The sequence below is a fragment of the Grammomys surdaster genome, unplaced genomic scaffold (genome assembly GCF_004785775.1).
Source record: "Grammomys surdaster isolate TR1022 unplaced genomic scaffold, NIH_TR_1.0 129, whole genome shotgun sequence".
Lineage (NCBI taxonomy): Eukaryota > Metazoa > Chordata > Mammalia > Rodentia > Muridae > Grammomys > Grammomys surdaster.
The window spans coordinates 15,513,073-15,538,163 of record NW_021604587.1 but is presented as its reverse complement, the minus strand read 5'-3'; positions in this window follow the sequence as shown (position 1 = coordinate 15,538,163).

Genomic DNA, 25,091 nt, shown 5'->3' with positions numbered 1-25,091 from the left:
TCTCTCTCTCTCTCTCTCTCTCTCTCTCTCTCTCTCTCTCTCTCTCTCTCTCTCTCTCTCTCGTTTGTTTTTTCGAGACAGGGTTTCTCTGTGTAGCCCTGGCTATCCTGGAACTCACTCTGTAGGCTGGCCTCAAACTCAGAAATCCGCCTGCCTCTGCTTCTCATGTGCTGGGATTAAAGGTGTGCGCCACCACGGCCCGGCCCTGATTCTCTTCTTGCACCACCATTGCTATTATTATCTGACTCGCAAACCTTGCCAAGCCAAAGGCTTTGAAACTGTGTATCCTTTTTATTTGGTTTCCCTGCTCAAGTGTGCTCTTGACATCCCCCTGCCTCACAAGCTCCAACAATGACTGTGAAAACTTGCCAAAGGCTGACTAGGAAGCACTTGGGAAAGCTGCTGGTGCAAGCTGCTGGCACCTTTACTTGCTTCCTCTGACCTCCAACTCATATCCCCTGAATGCCAGAAACCACACTGGGCGTTTCATGCCAATCCATTTTACAAGAAGAAACTCCAAACAGTCTCAGGCTCTCACAACTTCTTGTCACATTTGAGGAATCCTGAGGAAGCACAGGCACTTTTGGAATGAGCTCTACAATTTTTTTTTTCCATGTGAGAAAAACAACAATTGGAACAGTGGGTGTTAGAAAGTTTGTGTTTGAAGTATTAAAAGGTATAAAAGCCTCTATGTGTGTGTGTGTGTGGGGGATAATTAGGGAAATGATTGTGATAATAAAGAATGACCATCTCTAGGGAGGTCAGTGAGAATCCCAGGTCTGAGGTGTCATGGGTGGTATACAGACTTATTGTCCTACATAATTGATGTTATTCTTTTTTTTTGGGGGGGGGGTTTCGAAACAGGGTTTCTCTGTGTAGCCCTGGCTGTCCTGGAACTCACTCTGTAGACCAGGCTAGCCTCGAACTCTTGATGTTATTCTTCATTTTGTCATCATCAAACAGAGGACAGGATCTGATTAAAACTCAATTTATGTGGTTTTGTCATCCTAGAATATTCTGTTTTAACCTGCCATTTGAGGATTATTGAATATTCCCTCAGTGAGTTTAGGCTGCTGTCATAGGATAGATAAACAGGATGGCTTATAGACAACAGAAGTACATTTCTCACAGTTCTCGAAGCTCAAAGCCCAAGTTCAAAGTGTGGGAGATTTGGTGGGTTCTGAAGAACAACTTTTTTTTTTTTTTTTTAAATAGACAGGATTTCTCTGTGTAGCTCGTAGCTCTGGTTGTCCTGGAACTATGTAGAACTGTTGGCTTTAAACTCAGAGATCTGCCTGTGTCTGCCTTCTTGAGTGCTGGGATTAAAAGCATCCTGTCCCCAGCCACCACCACCACCCTGTTGAAATGTTGAATTTTTAACAAATATCAAGCCATAGAACAGGAAAATCACCTCTCTAAACTTATAAAATAAAAAATGCCAGGACAATGGGGCTGGAGAGATAGATGGCTCAGCAGTTTTCACTGGCTGCTCTTCTAGAGAACCCAGGTTCCATTCCTAGCATCCACATGGCAATTCACAACCATCTCTAACTCTAGACATACATGGTGCACAAACATGCGTGTCGACAAAACACCCATATAAATATGTGATTCCTAAAATTATGTTTTAAGCTTAAATTACTGTGCTTAAGAAATCTATAAAACAAAAATGTCTCTATCCTCTAAGTCCTATTTGTAGCAGGAGTCCTTTAAAAAACTGGTGAGCAGCTTGGCTAGTTCCTGAGTCACGGCCATGTTGGTGCTCTGCATTCCCACTCTGACATTGCACTGGCTAGCCAGGCGCTCTGGCCCGGGACCCACAAAAAGCTCTCGTGTCTGCTGCCTTCACCAGCCAGCTCTGTGGACTCCATGACTCCAAACATGGCCTACGGTTCAACTCTACCACCCTCATAATGCTCAGCTAATCCCCAGACAATATCCACCATGTTCATGGTACCCAGTAGAATGAAGACTCTTAATTCTTAAAGATTATCCAATGGATTCATACATATATTAGCAAATACTCAATACACAAGATGCCCACACAATCAGAATTGTAGACCCAATATCTAACCTTTTGATATGAATAGTTACCCAAGACTGCTAGAGACACTTTGCTTCTACCCCCTCCTCCTTTCTCTCCATTCTTTTCCTCCCACCTCCTCCTGGTTCTGCCTACCTTTTCTACTGCCCAATCACCAAGCTCCACTGCAAATACAATGTGGCAGGAAAATTCCTGCAACACCTACTTGCCCAAAGGCAGATAGATAACTTCCTGGAATTCAGGGCATCGTTGTTAATGTAAGATAACAAACTGTGTATTTTCACTTCTGTAAACAAGCTTGGTTGCCCAAACTGTAACAGGATGCATGTTGATCACATATAAGGTGGGAAGTTCATAGGCAGGAAGTATGCCAAAATTTATTCAGACTAATGAGTCTCTGGGTGACCCCACACCTATAACACATAAAATTAATAATTAATTAACGTTTTAAAATTAATAAAGCATTGACATTTCTTTCTCTTTTTTTTCCACCAGACCATTCCTATGTATTTATTCACTCACTTTTGAAACAGGATTTTATTCTGTCCCTCCGAGTGGCCTAGAACTCTCAGCTATCCTTCTGTCTCAGCCTTCTGAGAGCTGGAATACAGGCATGTGTCATTTTAGCATGGCTGAAAATTTATTTATTTATTTATTTATTTATTTATTTATTTATTTTAGGTTTTTCAAGACAGAGTTTCTCTGTGTAGCCCTGGCTGTCCTGGAACTCACTCTGTAGACCTTGCTGGCCTCGAATTCAGAAATCCACCTACCTCTACCTCCCAAGTGCCGGGATTAAAAGGTGTGAGCCACCGCTGCCCGGCTTTATTTTGTTTTTGAGACAGGATCTCTCTATGTAGCACTGGCTGTTCTGGAACTCACTGTATACACCAGAATGGCCTCAAACTCTGCCTGCCTTTGTTGTGATTAAAAGTGTATGCTGCCTTACCCATCCAAGATTTTTTACTACAAACAATTCCTACTACTCTTTCAGTTAGAGAATCAGTAGTGGATGGAGGCTAGCTGATACTCTGGAAAAGAAAGACAGACAGCTATATGAAGAAAACTTAAGAGGGAACTGGGGATGTAGTTCACTGATAGAGTGCTTACCTACATAATTGTAAGCTCTGGGTTCTAACCCTATAACAACAAGAACTGGATGTAGTGGCACATAATTATAAAATGAGCACTGGAAAGGTGGAGGCAGGAGGACCAGAAGTTCAACATCATCCTCGGCTATATTACAACTTTAGGCTAGCTTGGGGCACGTTAGACTTTGTTTCAAAACAAACAAGCACATATGTAAAACCTTTAGGGGATGGGGTATATAGTGAGACCCTGTCACAAAACAGACAAAGTTAAACAACGTTCCACCAACAAACAAGACACAGAATACCTTAGGCCAATCATGGCGATACCAACACAGGCAATGATTGTGGTTTTGGTACCTGCAGCCTTGGAGTTTTCAGCAGAAGCATTTCTACCGAAGGGTCAGTAGGTGATGCTCTCCTCGGTCCTGATGACCATCTTGCCTTCCTTCTTCAATCATAGCCAGACTAAGATTTCTGGGATCTTGTACATTTGAGAGAACAGCTCATCATGGCTAATGAGTGTAGGCTTAGATTTTTCAGAACCTATATTACTTAGGGTTCTTAAATGCTTCAACCCCCTTTCTAGCCCACTGACCAGAGGTAGGGGAGAAAGAAGGTTAATAGGAAATGGGGGTTGTGGACCTGTTTAGAAGTAGTTCCTTGGAGAAATCCCACCACCAAGGGTCAAGATTCTATAAATCTCTCTCAGCTTTCATTTCTCCAACCTTATACAACTTTCATGCAAATCTATTAATCTCTCCAGCCTGGTCAAACTTTGTTCACATAAAGGCCCCTCGCTGCATTCCCAGAACTTCGTCACCTGGAGCAGCAGACACTATCTCCTTTCTTAGATTCTTTTAAAATTAATTAGTGAAGAAAGATGGAGAGGGCCGGGCAGTGGTGGCACACACCTTTAATCCCAGCACTTGGGAGGCAGAGGCAGGTGGCTTTCTGAGTTTGAGGCCAGCCTGGTCTACAGAGTGAGTTCCAGGACAGCCAGGGCTACACAGAGAAACCCTGTCTCAAAAAAAAAAAAAAAAGTGTCACTCCCTAGGCCAAGCATATACAAACCACCACAGTCCCAGCTGTAGAGTATGGTGGGACCAGAACCTAGCAGAATAGTCATCAAAGAGACAAGAGAGGCTTTATCCAGCAAATAATGGGAGCAGATGCAGAGTCTCACAGCCGAACATTAGGTGGATCTCAGGGAGTCCTGAGGCGGAGGGGAAGGAAGGATTGGAGGAACCAGAGAGGTCAGGGGCACCAAAAGATCAAGACCTATAGAATCAACTGACTAGGACTCATGGGGACTTGCAGAGACCAAGGAGCCTATAGGAGTCTGACCTAGGTCCTCGGCATGTATGTTATGGCTGAGTCGCGCGATGATCTTCTGGAAACCTTGGGAAGCCACTGTTGTCCCTGATTCTTTTGCCTACTCATGAGACCCTTTTCCTTCTGGGTTGCCTTTTCCAGCCTAGATGTGATGGTATGTATCAGGTCTTATTGTAGCTTTCTATGCCATGTTTGGTTGATGCCCCTGGGAGGCCTGCTCTTTTCTGAGGGGAGGAAGAGGTAGGAGTTAGATCTGTGGGAGAGTGGAGGCTGAGGGGAAAGGAGGGAGGGAAAACTTCTTTCAGGATGTAATTTATGAGAGAATTTTATTTATTTATTTATTTTAATAGGTTCTTTTATTATTTATTTATTTGTTTATTATTATTATTTGGTTTTTCTTTTTTTTTTTAAAGATTATTTATTTATTATATATGAGTACACTGTAGCTGTCTTCAGACACACCAGAAGAGGGCATCCAATCTCATTATGGGTGGTTGTGAGCCACCATGTGGCTGCTGGGATTTGAACTCAGGACCTCTGGAAGAGCAGTCAGTGCTCTTAACTGCTGAGCCATCTCTCTAGCCCCGAGAGAATTTTAAAAAAGAAAAAAAAAAAAGGTTTCACCAGTCCCCAGGCCCTTTCACTCCCGGCCCATCTACCTCCTCCTGAGTCTTATGTTTTGTCTTATGACGATGAGCTTAAGAGTCATGATCCAAACACATCCCCCTCAGGCCTGGATCTGGGAACTGTGGAGGACAGATACAGGGGAGGTGATAGCTAACATGGCTACAAACCAGCAGCCCATATTCTGTCTTGATCATTGCTTACCAATGCCTATCTGGTGGTATTGGAGAAAGGAAGAATATGGACACTTATCTTTTAAGATCAGAATACACAGTCTATAATTCTATACATGCCCTGTGGCTTGGCCCCCTAGTTATCAGGAACAACAGAGTTTCTATTGCAAAAATTATGGTTGTAAAACAGAGGCTTCCTGAAAATACATGGATGAATATGTGTATAGAACAAAAGGCCCCTCCCAAGGATGCACTATGCACTATCCATGGGGCATAAAATTAAAAATCTGGAAATTCCTTTAAAAATATTCTGGCTTTGGGAAAACAGGAAAAACCTGGGGAATCAGATTCTATGCCACAGGAAAGGACCCTGGGGATAGAGCTAATGACTCACAGCCAGAAAGTGACTAGGATTACTGGTTATGCTTAGACACTGAGCCCTTGTACTACAGGACAGGAACTAACAAGACTTTCAGCCCATTAACTGACAAAACTAATTGTGACTTGGGGCAGCCCAAATTAATGATGGACAGCTAATTAAGGGGCTGAAATTTGTCTAATATCCCAAACCTTCAACCTAGACATTTCCCCTTATTCTGATGTTTTCCATTCTGCCTTATAGGTTAATTCATCTAGAAAACAGCAATGTTATTAGGCCCAAGACTACTTGGTAAGCATAGACTAGTAGTTTGAATAATGTGCCTCTTCTGATGCTTTCCAGACTAAGTAGACAGGTTGGTCAGGACCTAGAGGCATTAAATTTTCCATTTCTGAGTTAAAATAACAGTTAGAACCCCTTGTGGAAATGGTCTTACAAAACTAGAGCAGTTTAGACTTTAGGTATCTCATAAGGAAAAGGAAACAATGTATGGCTTTATAAGAAACTTGTTATTTCTATGCTAATTGATCTAGTGTCTTAGGGTTTCCATTGCTGTGAGGAAACACCATGACCAAGGCAACTCATACAAAGGACGACGTTTCATTGGGGCTGGCTTACAGGTTCAAAGGTTCAGTCCATTATTATTATGGTGGGAAGCATGGCAGCATCCAGGCAGGCATGGTGTTGGAGGAGCTGAGAGGTCTACATCTTGTTCTGAAGGCAAACAGGAGAAGACTGACTTCCAGGCAGCTAGGAGAAGGGTCTCAAACGTACCCCAACAGTGACACACTTCATCCAAGGCCACACCTACTTCAACAAGGCCACACCTCCTAATAGTGCCACTCTCTAAACTAAGCATATACAAACCACCACAAGGAATAATTAAAAAGGCCTTGCCATGGTTGGAAAAAAAACAACAACAACAACTCAAAAAGAGAGAAAGACAAAAACATGAATCAGATAATTGGTACTAATCTCTGTTCTCTTGGACTCCCTGGCTAACTACTTTGCAATCATCACTGGCTGGCCCTTTAATTCTCATTCTGATTGAAATACTGGTGGGGCCCTGCATCTTAAACTATATGGCCAATTATGTATCACTTCAGTAAGACGAATGGTACTTAGAGCCAACTCCACATCTTTAAAACAGGGTAAGTCCACAGTTTCACTTATTCACCTAGACAAATTTGAAACTGGTTTCCATTTGCTTTCAAGTAAAGAAGAACTGTTTGGGGGGAGGGTGTAGATAGGATATCTTAGAATTAGGAAACGAAAATCTCTGGCCTCAGCATGATGTTTATTTGGATGTTGGGGACTGTGGGGAGGCAAAAGGCTGGCACAAGACCCACTTAGTTAGAAAGACTGGTTTCAACAAGAGCCACCTGGGGTGTGTTCTATTAAGTGAAGCAGACTGGATCCTAGGACTTCGTAAAAACACTGTGCAGAGACAGAATCCACACAGGCAGTTTGAGACTGGGTAGAAAACCCTCAAGGCAGCTCTAGGGAGAGAGACAAGTCTGTGAAGGCCCCAGCTGTAAGATAAAGACTTTGCTTATGAGTTGATGCAAGGACAATGAAGTGAGGTTATGGGAATGGGGGACAGGGGAGAGAGAGACTCTCACTTAGGATTCACATGGGCCTTTTCAGAAGCCAAATGGGACACATCTCAGAATCCCATCAGATTTGTTGGCCTGAGCATTTACCTATAACATCTGGGCACTTGAGCCAACGTTTTCTAGACATCAATATTTCTACTCTTCATATGGGTATCCAGTGAGACTTCTGGAGGCTCAAATAGGCATTAATACAGTACAACAATAATACAATATAATAATAGTACAATACAATACAACAAATGATAAAATGGTTACAGCTTATAGGATATTTCTAAATGTATTCATTCCCAAAATGTTGAGTCCCTACTAAGGTGAAGGAGGAGAAGATAATAGAATTGTCAGAAATTCAGGCTCTGCTCTTGGGTTGTTCCACTGGTGTAGCCCATTCAGGCGAACTTTGGCACATGCTCTGACTGACGATGGGCAGAAATAAGTAATACTATGATGTTTCTGAAGCCTGTGCTTCCACCATCTCTCTCATGCTGCCACTCAAAGACACTGGGCTTAGACCAGAGGTCCTCAACCTGTGGGTGGCATATCACATATTTACAGTTTATAACAGTAGCAGATTATAACAGATATTATAGTTCAAAACAGTAGCAAAATTTTAGTTATGAAGTAGCAATGTAATAATTTTATGGTTTGGGGTCACCAGAACATGAGGAACTGTATTAAAGGGTGGTTGAGAACCACTGACTAGGGGCCGGAGAGATGGCTCAGCAGTTAAGAACACTGACTGCTCTTCCAGAGGTCTTGAGTTCAATTCCCAGCAACCACATGGTGGCTCACAACCATCTGTAATGGGATCTGATGCCCTCTTCTGATGTGTCTGAAGACAGCTACAGTGTACTCATATAAATAAAAAAAGAAAGAGAGAGAGAGAGAAAGAAAGAAAGAAAGAAAGAAAGAAAGAAAGAGAACCACAGACTAGCACTGGCAGTGCATACCTTTATTTTATCTATCTATCTATCTATCTATTTATTTATTTATTTATTTATTTATTTATTTATTTTTGGTTTTTTGAGACAGGGTTTCTCTGTGTAGCCCTGGCTGTACTGGAACTCACTCTGTAGACCAGGCTGGCCTTGAACTCAGAAATCCTCCTGCCTCTGCCTCCCAAGTGCTGGAATTAAAGGCGTGTGCATACCTTTAATCTTAGCCCTTGGAAGGCAGAGGCAGGTGGATCTTTATGAGTTTGAGGCCAGACTAGTTTACAGAGTGAGTTACAGGAGAGCTATGTTACACAAAGAAACCCTGTCTTGAAAAGAACAACCAAACAAAACCAACAAGAACAAAAACCAAAACACTAGCTTAGACTATCAAGAAAGGGGAGATGACTCAGCAGTTCAGAGTACCGTCTGTACTTACAGTGAACCTGAGTTCAATTCCCCGCACCCACACACCCACATTAGGCAGCTCTCAGAAGATCTGACACTCTGGTCTCCATACACACCTGCACTGATGTGCCAGTGCCCACATGTTTATATACATAATTAAAATTAAAAAAATAAAATCTCTTTTTAAAAGAGAAAAGAAGGGAGAGTGAACAGGGAGAGTCCAGGCCCGGGATGAAAGGGTGGGGCTGTCAGTGACTGCAGCCCCATGGGCAAGCCCAGCAAGGACCATGGAAAACCCACCCAACTGTGCCCAGCCTTCACCACAGGATTGTAAGGGCACAGAATGATTGCTGGTTTAGCTCATGGAGTTTCCCATGGTTTCTTTATAAGAAATAGATAATTGATACACGAGGATGATGACTGTAGAAACAAGAGCAACCCCCAAACTGTCTCTGTCCACCCCACCCCACCCCATCCCATTCCACTCTGCCCCATCCCACCCCAGGCAGACCCTGGTTTATAAATATGTTACATGATAAAAGGGAAGAAAGTAGGCTTGGTTTTGCAGGGCTAGAGAGCCTCGAGGATGCTAGGCAGGTGCTCTACCACTGGGCTACACTTCCAGCCCTTGGGCTTTGTCAATGTCACTCTGGCTGCTATGTAGCCAGGACTTAAAGTTTGCACCCACCTGGTTCCACCTCTCGAATGCTAGGATTACAGGCAGATCCATGCCACCAGGCACAAAGATATTAATGAGCAGTCACCCTGTATCGCCTGGATTGTTCCAATTAGATCATATGATCCCTTATAAGCAGAAAAACCTCTCCAGCTGACAGAAGCCAAAGGCAGAGATTTGAAACTGTGACAAAGGTGTGACCTGCTTTGCAGAGGCCACGTGGAAAGTGTTAAGAGATCTAAAGAAAGCCTCTGACAACCAAGATGGGCCTTAGTTCAGAATGAGCAAGGAGACTGGAATGGAAGATTTGAATTTGTCCACCATTCTCAGGAACTTAGAAGAAAATGTACCTTCAGAACTTCCTGAAGGTACCAAGCCCTGCCAATACTCCGATGGCCCTTTCTAGAACCAACACAGACACACAGACAACCCAGCCATGCCACTTTGTTGAATTTCAACCCATGGAACTGGCAGGCAGAACATGGTTACTGCTTTAAGCCAGTATGTTTGAGTTTGAAGTGATTTTTGTTTTGTTTTTTTGTTTTTGTTTTTTTCAAGACAGGGTTTCTCTGTGTAGCCCTGGCTGTCCTGGAACTCACTCTGTAGACCAGGCTGGCCTCAAACTCAGAAATCTGCCTGCCTCTGCCTTCCAAGTGCTGGGATTAAAGGCGTGTGCCACCACCGCCAAGCTTGAAGTTGTTTATTACAGCAACAACTGAAAGCCGACCACTGAAAGGCAATTTGAGCAGCCTTCCTTCAAGGGTTGTGCCCCAAGCCAAGAAGGGAAGATCTGATGCCACCAAGCAAAAGGCAGTCCTGCTCTGGTGCCCTGTAGGAGGCATGTCAGATCCATCCCATCTCCCCACCTAGCACAGAAGCAATCCCTGAGGTAAGTGACAGCGAAGGTAGTTGTCTTAATGATCCCAGGAAATTTCAGTAGAAGATGGGAGAGTGAGACAGGGAAATGACAGAACCCCCAAAATGTGAATTACAAAGCAAGACATTGCAGGCACCCAAAGTGTAACCCTTCTCAGTGATGTTAGGAAACAGTACAGGCTATGCCTCTGTGTCACCTTACCCAAGAGATATGTGCATGGGGGATTTATACATCAACTGCTATCAACACGGGTTAAAGGCTCTCTTGGGGGCATTAACCTCATGACACTCCATGCTGACGTGCTTGTTTGAAGAGCAGACACCAACAATTTAGGGCTGCTCTCGAGGCAGGGGCATGAGGGGGAAGCGGTAGGCGGTGCTGTCTGTTGGAGGTATGGCATTATGCACAGACCTGATGAGGCGACATGGCGAGACATTATAGCACTTACTGTAAGGGGATAGTAAAGGTGCTTCCGGTAGAGAGGAACGGGCACGCTCACAGAGGTACTAAAACATCCAAAGGACTGTTGAGAAATGCTCAGGGATTGACCCGGAGTCGGAATGACTTCCTCCAACACCCCTCACTTGGTGCCTTGGGGCAAATTACTTTATTGCTCTGAAAACTATCTCTTATCATATTATCTATGATTCAAATGACAGATAATTGCAGCCTCCTTGGATTAGATTAGGTAATGGTTTTAAAGAATCTGAATTTGGCAGTGTCGGCCCTCAGTAAACAAAAAGATAGATAACTGGCGAGGTTATGTCCCATGTGGGTTTGTGATTATTAGTTAACTACACACACAGGCAGAGTCAGAAGTGGCCTGGGGAGGGTTATATTAGCTATACATACAATTATATACATAATGTATTTTATAATATGGGTTTGGGTAGAGGTATATCTTCAGTGGAAGAACACATGCTTAGCGTGTAAAATCAAGGTTCTTAACATGATCAATCAGCAGCTTGGAATTTTTCAAAGTTTAATTTGAAATTTTGAAATGAATTTCTGGGTTTCTTTTAGGAAATGAGGCACTGTAATCCAGGGCTTCTGACCGTGAAGGTTGGTAGATGTCAAGAGTTCTGCAAGTAGAGGTCAGGGGGTCTAGAAGCTTGGCTAGGAAAAGAACCACTCCTAACTTCACCTCCTGATAAAGTGGCCTTTTCCTTCAGTGATGAATGTAAGAAGCCACAGAGTCAGTGGCAAAAACTATGGCTTTGTCACTGGTGAAAAGGTAAGCAAACCAACAATGTCTGTGATACTTCCAAATTAAACATCTTTCAAAAACAATTGTGCCCTCCACCTGTCTGTCTGTCTGTCTGTCTGTCTGTGATTCTGTGTGTACATGCACATGTCAGACATGCCAGAACACACATGTGAAAGCTCAGGAAAATCTGCATGTGTCACTTCTCTCTTTCCACCGCGTGGGTCCCAGGGATTGAAATTCATGCCATCAGGCAAGAACCTTTCTTTAGCCACTGAGCCAACTAGCTAGCCCCAGATATAACATAATATAATATGATATGATATAATATATTCATTATTAATTCAAAATCTTACATTTAGATTTATTTTTTATTTTTTTATTTTTTTTTGTTTTTTTTTGAGACAGGGTTTCTCTGTATAGCCCTGGCTGTCCTGGAACTCACTCTGTAGACCAGGCTGGCCTCAAACTCAGAAACCTGCCTACCTCTGCCTCCCAAGTGCTGGGATTAAAGGCGTGCACCACCACTGCCCAGCTAGATTTAAATATTTTAATTGTATTTATTCATTTTATTTTATGTGTGGGTGTTTTGCCTGCATGTGTGTGTGTAGCTGGTGTCCTCAGAGGTCAGATGAGGGGACCTGATTCTCTGGAACTAGAGTTGTGAGTGCTGGAACTGAACCCAGGTCCTCTGCAGGAAGAGCCAGTATTCTTAACATCTAAGCCATTTCTTCAAATCCCCCAGATTTTGTATTTTATGCTTTAATAAAAAAGCTTATTTACAGCTAGCTATATTGGACATTTGCTTTCAAACATTTTAAGTTCACTTCAATATAAATGTCTCTCTTTGAATTTCTAGGTGTTTTGACTTATGCTTTAAAAACACATTGTTTTCTTTTTTAAAGAAAGTGCAGAAAACTCCCTGAGGAAGAACAACGATACTCAGTACAACCTCGTATTCTCCGGCTTGGCTGACGTGGCTAATTCTAGAGCTCATGACCCAACCAGCAATATACACCCATTTATCTAATAATAAATCCCAACCACATGGGCTCTGAGAAGAACAGTCACATGATCAGATTTACATCCTCGAGTGAAGTACACTAATGGTCCTCAGTCTTTCCTCCACACTGTCCCTGTTAACAGCTGTAGTTCAAACTGATCCTGGTCTAATATGCACAAGCCAGGGCTCCCCTGGGGACAGTATTTTTTGTTGTTGTTGTCTGTGAGGGAATATTTATGAATGGAAAAAGTCCCTTAGGCAGGCCATCAGTTTCTCTTTTCGTTTTAAAGAGAGAGAGAGAGAAAGAGAGAGAGAGAGAGAGAAAGAGAGAAAGAGAGAGAGACAGAGACAAGACAGAGAGACAGAGAGATAGGGAGACAGAGACAGACAGACAGAGCAACAGACAGAGAACCCTAAAGCCCACTCATGGAGATCAGAGGACAATTAGTGACAGTCATCTCTCCTTCCACTATGGAGGTTCTGAAGATTGAACTCAGGTGGTCAGCCTTGGCAGCAAATGCCTTTAACCCCTGAGCCATCTCACTGGCCCCTGGTTGGTTTGTTTTAAATTCTTGCTTATTTGTTTGTGACAGGGTTTCATGTAACATACACTCTCTATATAACTAAGGCTGGCCTTGAACTCCTGATCCCACCTTCACCTCTAGTCTGAAGATTACAGGTGTGATGTCACACTCAAGTTGTTCCTGGGGCTCGGAATGTGCTGTTGCCACTCTCCGAAAATGGTCTAGGTCTAAGAGTTCTGAGGAATGTGGTCATGGTGGGCTCTTTTTGGAAAGCAGATCTGTTTGAAAGAAATGATTGGGTCTACAGAAAGTCTGCTGGCATGGTTGTAAAATTACAAGTCTCACAAAGGGAAGGGCTTTGTGGCCAAATTCATGTGGTGTGGTCTGTTTCCTTGTTTGTGGAACCTCTTCCTTCTCCTGTAGGGGCAGAGGGAAGTTGGCAGGTTACGTTCCCCAGCCTCCTACGGTTAGCAGAGCCTTGTGTGTGCTGGTGCATTACCTGTCTCCCTTTCTCCTCGTGCTTTCTTTAGGCATGCTGGATAATCTAGGAAAATCCCCAACCTCCAAGCTAGCTGATTAGCAACCTAATTCCCCTCTGCCATTTACTCTTACATCCAACCAGGATCCAGGGATGGTGACATGGGGGGCTATTGTTAGTGGTTATGAAAGACAGAGAGAAAAAACAGAGTTTGCCAAAGGAAAGTTGGCGTAGGAAAGGCCAATGCCTCCTTCTGTAACCTGGATGCCCTTATCTTGATGAACTTTATTTATATTTCTGTTTTGTTTGAGTGTTTTGAACAGAGTATCCCCATATCGCTTGGTTGGCCTGGAGCTCCCTATATAGAGCACACGAGCTTCCTCTCTCAGTCATTCTCCCACCCTGCTTCCTGAGTTCGAGGATTACAAGTCTGCAGTATACCCAGTGTTCACTTATATTTTTATTATGTATCTGCAGCAGATGTCTGTGGAGTGTTTTGGTACATAGTGTCATCCACCTGCTTCAGGGCACTTTGACAGTTCCACAAACTTTGCCAACATGGAAACACCTCTGCTTTCTCTAAGACAGTAAAAGGCCACTGAGCCAGATTCAGGTACAACATGAAAGTACATGGGAGTTTACATACCCAGGAGCAATGCTCATCTGACAGAGTGAGACCCATGGTTAGGTGTGGTAGGCTCCAGCCTGTAGCGGAGCTTCTGATGGTTCTCCATGGTTCCATATGAGGTCCTAGCAGCACTAACTCTCAGTTGTCCTCAGTGGTAACTGGTTTATGAATATACCTGTGTCTTACTGCTGTGAAGAGACACCATGACCACAGCAATTTTTGTTGTTGTTTTGTTTTCGAGACAGGGTTTCTCTGTGTAGTCCTGGCTGTCCTGGAACTCACTCTGTAGACCAGGCTGGCCTCGAACTCAGAAATCCTCCTGCCTCTGCCTCCCAAGTGCTGGGATTAAAGGCATGCGCCACCACTGCCCGGCAACTACAGTAATTCTTATACAGTAAAACATTCCACTGGGGTTGGCTTACAGTTTTAGATGTTCAGTCCATTATCATCACGGTAGGGAGCATGGCAGCATGCAGGAAGACATGGTGCTGGAGGAAGAACTAAGAGTTCTACATCTTCATCTGAAGGCAGAAGAAGTTAAATTGTGACAAAGGGGCACAGCTGGAGTATGGGAGATCTTTTTTGTTTTGTTTTGTTTTTGTTTTTTTGTTTTTTTGAGACAGGGTTTCTTTGTATAGCCCTGTCTGTCCTGGAACTCACTCTGTGGACCAGGCTAGCCTCGAACTCTCGAACTCAGAAATCCACCTGCCTCTGCCTCCCAAATGCTGGGATTAAAGCATTTAATGTGCGCCTCGAGTATGGGAGATCTTAAAGCCTATCCCCAAGTGATACACTTCTTCCAACAAGGCCACACCTCTTAATAGTGCCACTCCCTATGGGCCAAGCACAGGAGTCTGTGGGTGTATTCCTATTCAAACCACCACACATTGTCTTAGCTTTTCTCCTCACTCTGCTTTATTCTCCTTGCCTATTATTTCAACTTCCTGGGATTTCCTATCCAATAATCTACCTGCATCCATATCCTTCCCTCGGGGTAGCCTTAGAGGGAAATGAAGTCTTATTGTGCTTACTGACCACATCTTGTGGAGCTAGCGGTCCCAGCATGGGAGACAAACCAGAACAGCTCATTTGTGCGCATCTCTTCTGACCAGTGAGAGTCCCAATTGGTTGGTAACCTCCCACCAAAACTGCCTCCAATCAGACCTGTCTTCTGAGACAGTTACACGAAAGGCTGCTTCTGTACATTGTTCTTAGCTGCTTGTGAGGATCTACATCAAGATCTGTTTAAGGAGTATAAATGCCTTAAGAACCACCCTTCTGAGGCACGTGCTAAAAGATCTGTGAACCTAAGGGCAGGAAAGGTTGTCTGAGGTTATCTTTCTTTTAGTTCAGACTGAGGTCCTGGTTGTTTATTTAAGTTCTGGAAATAACCCTGGGAATTTATTTAGGTGCCAAGGGAAACATGAGGACGGTGTACTCTAAAAACACTTTGCTGCAAACCCCAGCAGACAGCAGGCACACACTCAAAGAAAGATACTGGGACTCTCCTGTGGACCCAACAAATGCCTGATGGCTTTGGGGGAGAGGTTACATATTTTTATTGGCTAATAGGGATATCATTTTATCTGTGTTCTAAAGAGAGGCAATAGCAATGGCATAGCATTTGGGAAGAATTTTAATATCTCCCTAGGATGGTACAGAGCTTGTCCTAGTTGGGGTTTCTATTACTGCAATGAAACACTATGACCAAAAAAAGTGTCGGGGAGGAAAGGGTTTATTCTGCTTACATTTCCGCATCATTGTTCATCATCCACAGAAGTCAGGACAGAGCCTCACACAGGGCAGGAAACTGGGGACAGGAGCTGATGCAGAGGCCACAGAGGGGTGCTGCTTACTAGTTTGCTTTCCCCTGACTTGCTCAGCCTACTTTTTGATAGAACCCAGAACCACCAGCCCAGAGATGGCACCACCCACAATGGGATGCCCCACCCCACCCCCCACCAATCACTAATAAAGAAAATTCCTTACAGCTGGGTCTTACGGCGTCATCTTCTCAATGGAGGTTCCCTCCTTTCAGATAACTCCAGTTTGTGTGTCAGGGTGACATAAGATTAGCCAGCACAGAGCTCCTCTTGCAGGGTAACACGTGCCCATTTTCTTATGAAGTCTTCTCCTGTACTGGGGCTGGAGAGAGCTGGACTGAAACCTTGACCTCTCAGCATCCTGGGAGGCCCCTTTCCAGGTGTTGACGAAGCTGCCCTGAGATGAAGAAATGAGAACAAGATCTTGAAGGAGAACTGGCCATGCAAGGAAGCTGGGCTATTGTGCCTTCACAATACAGCTGCCAATACTATCAGGAGATCAGGACAGTCCCTCAGAGCTGTCCTAAATTGAGGTAACAAATCCTTAGACATGGCTGCTCCAGGAAGGGCACACAGCTCCCTTGCTTAAGAAAGCCTTAAGGTTTGAACCTCCTAGGAGCTGGAATTGAGTGTCTGGGTCCAAAGACCCAGAGCAAGGTACCCTGCCCCTGCTGTAGCCTCTCTCTATTACAGCAGTGAGGTCTGTGCTGGTCTCCCAGACAGGCTATACTCACCTTTGATGACCTTCAGCCTCCCCTGGCAATAGGAAAGCTGTTTCCACCTTACCACTGCTGAAGACCAGCTACATGTGCAAAATAGCACATGAAAAATAAAACCTAATTTGTATTTCAATCAATAATTCTGTTCCAAAAGCAGAGTATTTATTTTAGTCTTCAAGACACATTTGGTCACATGGTCTTTCTTCGTCCTCAGAACTTGAGAGGTTTTTAGTTTAGTTTAGTTTTATTTTGTTCTATGCATGAGTATTTTGTCTGCATATGTCTGTATACCATGTATGTGCCCAGTTCCTGAGGAGGTCAGAAGAGGGCCTTAGATCTCCTGGAACTAGAGTCATAGCAGGTGGTGAATCAAACCTCAGCTCTCAGGGAGAGCAGCCAGTGCTTTTAGCTCCGGAGTTATCTGTCCAGCTTACTCACAAGCGGAGTGTTAGCATTTAGTACTAACATTGAAAAGTCTCAGTTAGTTTGACCCTTAGTACCACAAAACAGCAACTAGAGAAAACACCAAACCCTTTAAAAAGGAAAAGAAAGGCCAGCCACCTCTTTACTACATATCCTTCTCTCTCTGACAGCAAGGAAGGGCAGGGATGGCTATCCTGAATCACCCAGCCTGCAGCACCAAACCTGCAGCACCCAGCCTGCAGCATCCATCCTGCAGAACCCAGCTTGCAGCACCCGGCCTGAAGCACCCATCCTGCAGCATCTATCCTGCAGAACCCAGCTTGCAGCACCTGGCCTGAAGCACTCATCCTGAAGCACCCATCCTGCAGCATCTATCCTGCAGCACCCAGCTTGCAGCACCCAGCCTGCAGCACCCAGCCTGCAGAACCCAGCCTGAAGCACCCAGCCTGCAGCACCCACCGAAGGCTTAGCATCTGCTTGCTGGGTATTCCCTACATGTTTCAGTCCTCTGCTTCCTGGACCTTTTTTTTTTTTTTCTTTCAGACTATGAAGGTTTAGTTTTAAAAGATTACAGTTTTAAAAAACAGAATGCACAGAAATGCAAGGAATAACATTAGTCTCTAAAAATTCGACAGTAGGTGTCTGAAGCTCAAACAGCCTTCAAAGTGGAGGCAGCGATCACTCATAAAGTCTCACCAACTTGATTGTCCAGATGTGAGCTGAGCAAGGATGACACCCAAGGGAAAGTGCCAACCTGGCAGAGAAAAGCCCACAAGGTCTCACTCAACCCTACACAAAGAACTGTGGGGACTGAGGAAAGCTGAGAGCAGGAGAGGGGCCCTTTCCCAGAGAAGAGGACACCAACTGGTGGTTCAGTGCCAAACAGCATAATAGCATTATACAGACTGAACAGGCTACATTATTTAGGAATATTTATATTCATATATGTGTATATACATAGACATAGGCATCTGCATGCAATAACAGTAACAAATGATGCGGTGACTCTGAAGGGGAGTGAGGGGTACATGGGAGGGCTTGGAGGGTGGAAAGGGAAGGGAGAAATGATGTAATTAAATTATAATCTCAGAAAAAAATACAAATGGCAGCATCGAGCGCTTAGTAAAGCCACAGAGCCACATTGCAAATGAAAGCATTGTCACACGGCTGCAAACTACCCTCATGTCCCCACAGCACTAAACAAAATGGCCTGGATTCCAATCCTTGGGTTTCAATGTGGCGAGAAAAAAAAAACCTGAACAAAACACAGACCTGTGCTAAGTTTCTATAGAACTATTTAAACATCTCAACGTTGAGGAAAGAAATCATGTTAAACTTTAAGAAAACAAACAAACAAAAAGACAAAACCAAAACATAAACATAACAGGTGGCCAGATGTCTCAAGCATTCAGAGATCTTCTTCATTGGTGGTCATGGGAAGTTTACAGGAGATCTCAATAAGCTAGCTTGAAACTGGCAGAAAGCTCCTTTCAAAACTGCCGCTTCCTCTTGCGGTGAGTGTACCACCAATCTGTATAATTCTACTAACTGAGGATGCATTACTTGAGTGTTGGGTTATCATACCTGCTCCTGACTGGTCATCACGACTCATACAGACAAGTAAATACACACATACATAAATATAAACAAGCATAAGACCTGCCTGGTCTGCAGAGTGAGTTCCAGGCCAACCAGGGATATATAGTAAAGCCCTTGAAACTATAAACAATTATAGTGATATTTTGTTATAAACACTTGTGAGCCGCCATGTGGATACTGGGTGTTGAACCTCTAGAAGAGCAGGCAGTGCTCTTAACTGATGACCCATCTCTCCAGGCCCCTCATTCAGCCTGTTGATACTTTTCAATTATTACATCCACTTCCTGCCCCTTACTTTGTCTTTCTTTGTGGACTGTCAGTCTCTAAGGCAAACCCCACCCTTATTTGCTTTTGATTTTTCCAAAGCACAGACAGTGCTCTTGCATTGCTATCCTCATGTCATGTGTTCAATTACTTCTGTGAAAGCCAAGTATTCTTAAACACACTGTGATAGAGATTATCTTAATTAGGGTTTCTATTGCTGTGACAAAAAGCAAGTTTGGGAGCAAAAGGTTCATTGAGCTTACACTTCCACATTGTAATCTATCAATGGAGAAAACCAGGGCAGGAGCCGATACAGAGGCCAGAGAGAAATCACTGGATTGATAATCATGGCTTCCTCAGGCTGCTTTCTTATAGAATCCAAAACCACCAGCCCCACAGTGGGCCAAGCCATCCTCATCAACCACAAATTAAGAAAATGCCTTACAGCCAGATCTTATGGAGACATTTTCTCAATTGAGGTTCCCTCCTTTAAGATACCTTTAGCTTATGTCAAGTTGACATAAAACTAGCCAGCACAGAGGTGGCACACAGAGGCTCACTTACAGGATAGCTCCACTCAAAAATCAGCTGGCCTCACTATATGTGCTAGAGTACCTTATGGGACTCCTGTATTCATGGGTCAGTGCTCTCAGGACAAGTAAAACGTTCTGGGTTGTGACTCTAGTTAAGTGACAGAAGACTCACTCTGTAGACCAGGTTGGCCTCGAACTCAGAAGAAATCCATCTGCATTTGGCTTCTGAGTAGTAGGATTGAAAGCATGCATAATCATGTCTTCATGTCTGGCTGAGCCCTGCTCCCCCTTTTTTTTCTGTTTAAGATAAAGTTATTACACTTTCTTTCTTGAATGATGTGAGAAGGCAATTGTCTTTTCCCCATACATGTAGTATGCAAGTAGAAGAGGAAAAAAAGGGAGGGAGGAAGGGAGGTGAGAGGGAAGAAAAGGGAGGCACACACACACACACACACACACACAGAGTGTGGTGGTTTGAATAGATACAGCCCAGATAGACTCATGTGTTTGAATGCTTGGCCTATAGGGAGTGGCCTTACTGGAGGAAGTGTGTTACTGTGGAAGGTGGAAGCTGGCTTTGAGGTCTGACATATGCTCAAGCTACATCCAGAATGATTCATAGACTCCTTCTGCTGCCTTTGGATTAAGATGGAGAACTCTCAGCTTCTTTTTCAGCACCATGTCAACTTGGACACTGCCATGATTCCCACCATGATGATGATTGACTAAACCTCTGAAACTGTAAGCCAGCCTCAATTAAATGTTTGCCTTTATAAGTATTACCTTGGTCACAGTGCTTTTTCACAGCAATAAAATCCAAACTAACACACACACACACACACACACAGAGAGAGAGAGAGAGAGAGAGAGAGACAGAGACAGAGACAGAGACAGAGACAGAGACAGAGACAGAGACACATACAGACACAGACAGACAGACAGATAGACAGATAGAGCTAGTATAATACCACACTGACCTACAAGATGAGATTCTTGGTCAAAATTTCAAGAATTTTCCCAGAACACAAAGACCTCTTTCTGTATTCATGGTATTTATGTTCATTCTAATACTGTTCCTGGCCTAGAGTCTCGCTTTCTGCTGATGTGGCTGCGGAGAGAACTCCACAATTTAACAACCCAAACCACAGTTCTACCCCTACCTCCCCTGAAGAGCTGGAGAAGATTCCAGAATGTCATGCCACTGGCATTTCTAACACGGTCTCTGCAAATGTCATCTCTAGAATACATGGATGTAAATTTTCAGTTACAATTTCTATAATGGAAATCCCACAAACCCTTCCTTGGAATAATTAAATGGAACAGACAGGATTAAAAAGAAATCTATTTGTATGCAGTGAGACTTAAAGGGGACGAGGCTAATTTTCACACAACCTGCTTGAAGTGAATTGCACCAGCCTTCAGTCTTTCATTGGCGGGGAGTGGAAGCTTTGACCGTTAAACATTATTTTCCAGAAGGCTGTCTGCATAGAAAGGCTGTAATGATAAAATTAATAGTTCAATTAAAGGTCATCCTTTTATACATCTGGTAAAATGAAATAAAGGGCACGCAGCCAATACAGCAGCAGCTGGGATACGGGCTGAAGAAGCAAGGCTCCCGGAAGGGTTTAGTGCTGACACTTATAAGGAGTACTGTTGTGTTAGCTGTTCCTTCCTTTAGTATGCCCTCCAATTAGTTTCCTGTGACTCCAGTGACAATTGGCCATAGGCTTGGTGGCCCCAAACAACTTGATTATTGCCCAACAATTCTGGGATTCAACAGTTTAAAGTGAGTCATCAGGATTGTGTTCTGTCTGGAGGCTCTAGTGTCTGAAGCAAGCTGTATCCCTTAGCTTGTGCACCCCCTCTCCCACCTCACCTATACCCCCATCCCATCACTGAGACCTGTCTCCACCATCCCATTCTTTGTTCTGAATCTGACCCTCCTGTTTCCCTGTCTGAGGACCCTTATAATGACTTTGAAGCCACTTGGACAACATAGAAGATGCTTTTCCATCTCAAAGCCTTATATTAATCCCATCAGCAAATCAGCCTGGTCCTTGTACGGAGTGGGGCACAGTCGTCTGAGGGGGCCTCTTCATTCACGTTACCCTCTCCTGATGTTCCTGCTCTGCTGTAGCTGTAAAGACAGCAGTCAGAACAGACTGAGCAGCTCCTGCATGGGCACAGGAGTCTTATTGCTGACACAGAAGCAGCAGAGTATCCCAGGTGCATTCTGGGTGGTGTCACACTTTAACTATTTCTGGGACGCACAACCACGTTTCCAACTCCCCCTTGTACAGTTGTCTATCTAAGGATTTTCTCTTCCTGCCAGAGCCTATTCTGAAGCCAGAAGTACAAAAGAATTTGTGTTCCCAAGTCTCCCTTGTCAATGACCAATAGGCTCAACTCCCTTGGCCTGTGGCTGGGAACACTTTAATTGCCCATCATATACAGCTTTCCAGAATTCCCAATGGAATGAAGCTCCAGTTGTCTAAAGTGTGCCCTGCTTGGAAAATATCTTCTCTTTTATCTGTCTTCTCCTTCTCGTCTTACTTCTTTCAACTCCAATAATAATAATATATATATATGAGATCATCCACCAGGTAAATTGCTTGCACTTATGTCTTCCAAGAATCTGCTTCTAGGGTAATTCAAAGTAGAATGTTGGAGCAGTCAACTCAGTTGCCCAGGACTACTAGCTGGGTGAGTAACAGGTCTGTTGCAAATTATGCCTCTCCAACCACCCCCAGTTGCTTCTCTTGGCTGGCTTATTACTTATTGTCCCTGAGGGATACAATTGACTCAGGATGTAATTAAGCCAGAAGGTACTTCTCTCTGAGTACCTGTCTTGAAAGATGAGAGGGGTCCCAGAGCGTGAGAGGAGACTGCAGTTCAGTCATCTGAGAGCCTGATGTGACAGGGATGCTGTGATGCTCAGGTTGCAGCAGTCTGTGGGAGCTTCTTAAGCACTGTGAGGTACCACACACAGATTTATCTGTCAGTGGGAGTGGTGTGTGTGTGTGTGTGTACGTGCACGAATGTGCACGCCTGCCCAAGTCTGCTGGGCACACCAGCGTCTGTATGTGTCCTGTCAAATGAGTGAAGTAATTGCAGACGTGTGACACCATGACTAGAGGATCTGTGTCAGTATCTTATTGACTTCAAATTCAGTATCAGAATTTCAGTATCAGCAAGGTAACAAAAAGCTGGTTAAAAGTATGTCTATTGTGGTGGTTTGAATAAGAATTGCCCCTATAGTCTCATATATTTGAATGCTTAGTCACCAGGGAGTAGCACTATTTGAAAGGATTAGAAGGATTAGGAGGTGTGGCCTTGTTGGAGGAAGTATATCACTGGAGATCGCCTTTGAGGTTTCAAAAGCCCACGCCACACTCAGGATCACCCTCTTTTGGTTGGCAAATCAGGATGTAGTGTCAGCTACTTCTCCAGCATCATGAGTGCCACCTCTGAAACTGGCAGCAAGCCCCCAATTAAATGCTTTCTTTTATAAGAGTTGCCTTGGTCGTGATGTTTTTTCAGAACAATAGAACATTGACTAAGACATCTATATACACTGCCTTTCTCAATACATATATGTGCTTATATGTATGGGGTACTACAAGTAAGACTTAGACCCAAAGTCTAGGTTATAGAAAGCAGTTTCTCCAGAATACAATTTTATCAGCATGCAGTTCTTCTACAAGGTGAGTTTTTGACTATGAATTGTCTGCATCATTGGAAAAAAAAATAGTTGAACTATCCCAAAATAGGTTTTTTAGTTTGCTTGTTTATAACCCTTTTTACTATTCAGGAATGATAAGAACATACGTTTATATCAATTTCCCCAAGACAAACCTCATGGGAGAGGCAGCTGGTTTCTCTGGGCTTTCTACCTTTAAGAGGTCTTCAGAAAAGCCCTTGCCTTCTGGGATTTATGTGTTTAATTCTGAGTTAAAACCCTTTAGTCTTGGAAATGGAGAGATACCTCAGTGGTTTAAGAGAACTGGGTTCTCTTCCAGAGGGCCTAGGTTCAATTTTCAGCATCCACATGGCAGCTCATAGCTGCCTGTAGCTCCGGTTCCTAGGGATTTGACACCCACACACAGGCTCACATTCGGGCAAAACACCAATGTTCGTAAAAACAAAACAACAACAAAAAACCCCCTTCAGTCTCAAGAGAAGAAACTCATGGAAAATAAAGAGCTCTGCTAGCATTAGCATTCAGAACTGAGAAGAGCAAAGTTGTGTCCAGGCAGTAGCAGGGCTGCCAATCACAGAAGGCACACCTGGCACTTCCCTCTGAGCACTGGGTGCCACTTGCTACAAATCCTGGTTTTGATACTGACTCGACCGTAGTGTGAAGCCTTGGGTGATCCTGGTGTGAAGCCGTGGCTGATCTTGTTACCCTTCTCTATCAGTTACCTTATCTTAAAACAGATGAAATTACAGTGTTGGCTGCATCTCTGCTAGAAAGCTGCTCCATGCTGGGGACTTCTCAGTAGATTGATCTACTTCCAGAAGGGAAGCATCTCAGGAAGCTGAAACTTTTACAGGCTGGGCTTGCCTAGATATCCGAGACTTTGAGGTCCAGCTTGCCTACTGTACCCTAGGCACTTCATCACCTGGTTTCTTGTCATCCCCAAATTGGGCTTTTATGGTTTGTGGGCTCCCAATCTGCTACAGTGTCTGAATTAAATTATGTACTAGCTAGTTCAATAACTTTTTGAAGTACCAAAACCACATATGCTTGTACAGGTGTGCTTACAGAATTCTGACTTGGAAAATTTTATTCAGACTACAATTGAATTGATGTGTTATCATGATGAGTTGGTTATTCCAGACCTAATCAGTAGCAACAGAGATTTTTTTAAAAAAGCAATAAGGGGAGGTGGAGGCAGAAGGATCAGGAGTCCCGGCCAGCCTTCAATACATAGTAAGTTTAGCCCAGCCAGGGCTATATGAGATCCTGTCTCAAAACCAAGCAGAGCTGGAAAGGTGGCTCAACACACATGTCAAGTGGCACACAACCTTCTGTAACTCCAGCTCTGGGTACCTGAAGCCTCTGAAGGTACCTGCACTCACATACACACACTCACATGCAGATAGACACATTTACACATAATTACAGATAGTAAAAAATATATCTTTCAAACAAACAAAGAAATCAATGGTGCAGCCAAACCAACTCTTTACTTTTTTAATCCCAAGGTGCTTTGCATGATGTAATTAAATCAATACATTTGTTCTCAAAAAAAGAAAGGAAGAAAAGAAGAAAGGAAAAAAAAGAAAGAGAGAGAGAGAGAGAGAGAGAGAGAGAGAGAGAGAGAGAGAAAGACAAATCTAATTTTCTCCTAAACTACGCTTTAAAGCTTTTTTTTTTTTCTAACTTAAAAAAAAATGTTTTGAGCTTGGTGTGGTTACTTCTAGGAAGGGGAGGAATACAAGTCTGAACCGGCTATCTGTAACTAGGCAAGACTTCCAGTGAAGGGATTATGACATAACACAGCCACAAAACCTTTGCCCTACAATTTATCCTGCCTGCAAGATGTGCTGGGATAAAGGTAGCACAGAAATTGTGGGAGCAGCCAACAAATGATTGGTCCAGCTTGAGACCCATGCCAGGAGAGGGAGCCCAACCCTGACACCACCTGAAGCCTGGAGGGCCAGAAACCAGAGGCTGGATGGCTCAGAGACCTAGGGTGAAACCAAACATGTCTGGAGAGAGAGAGAGAGAGAGAGAGAGA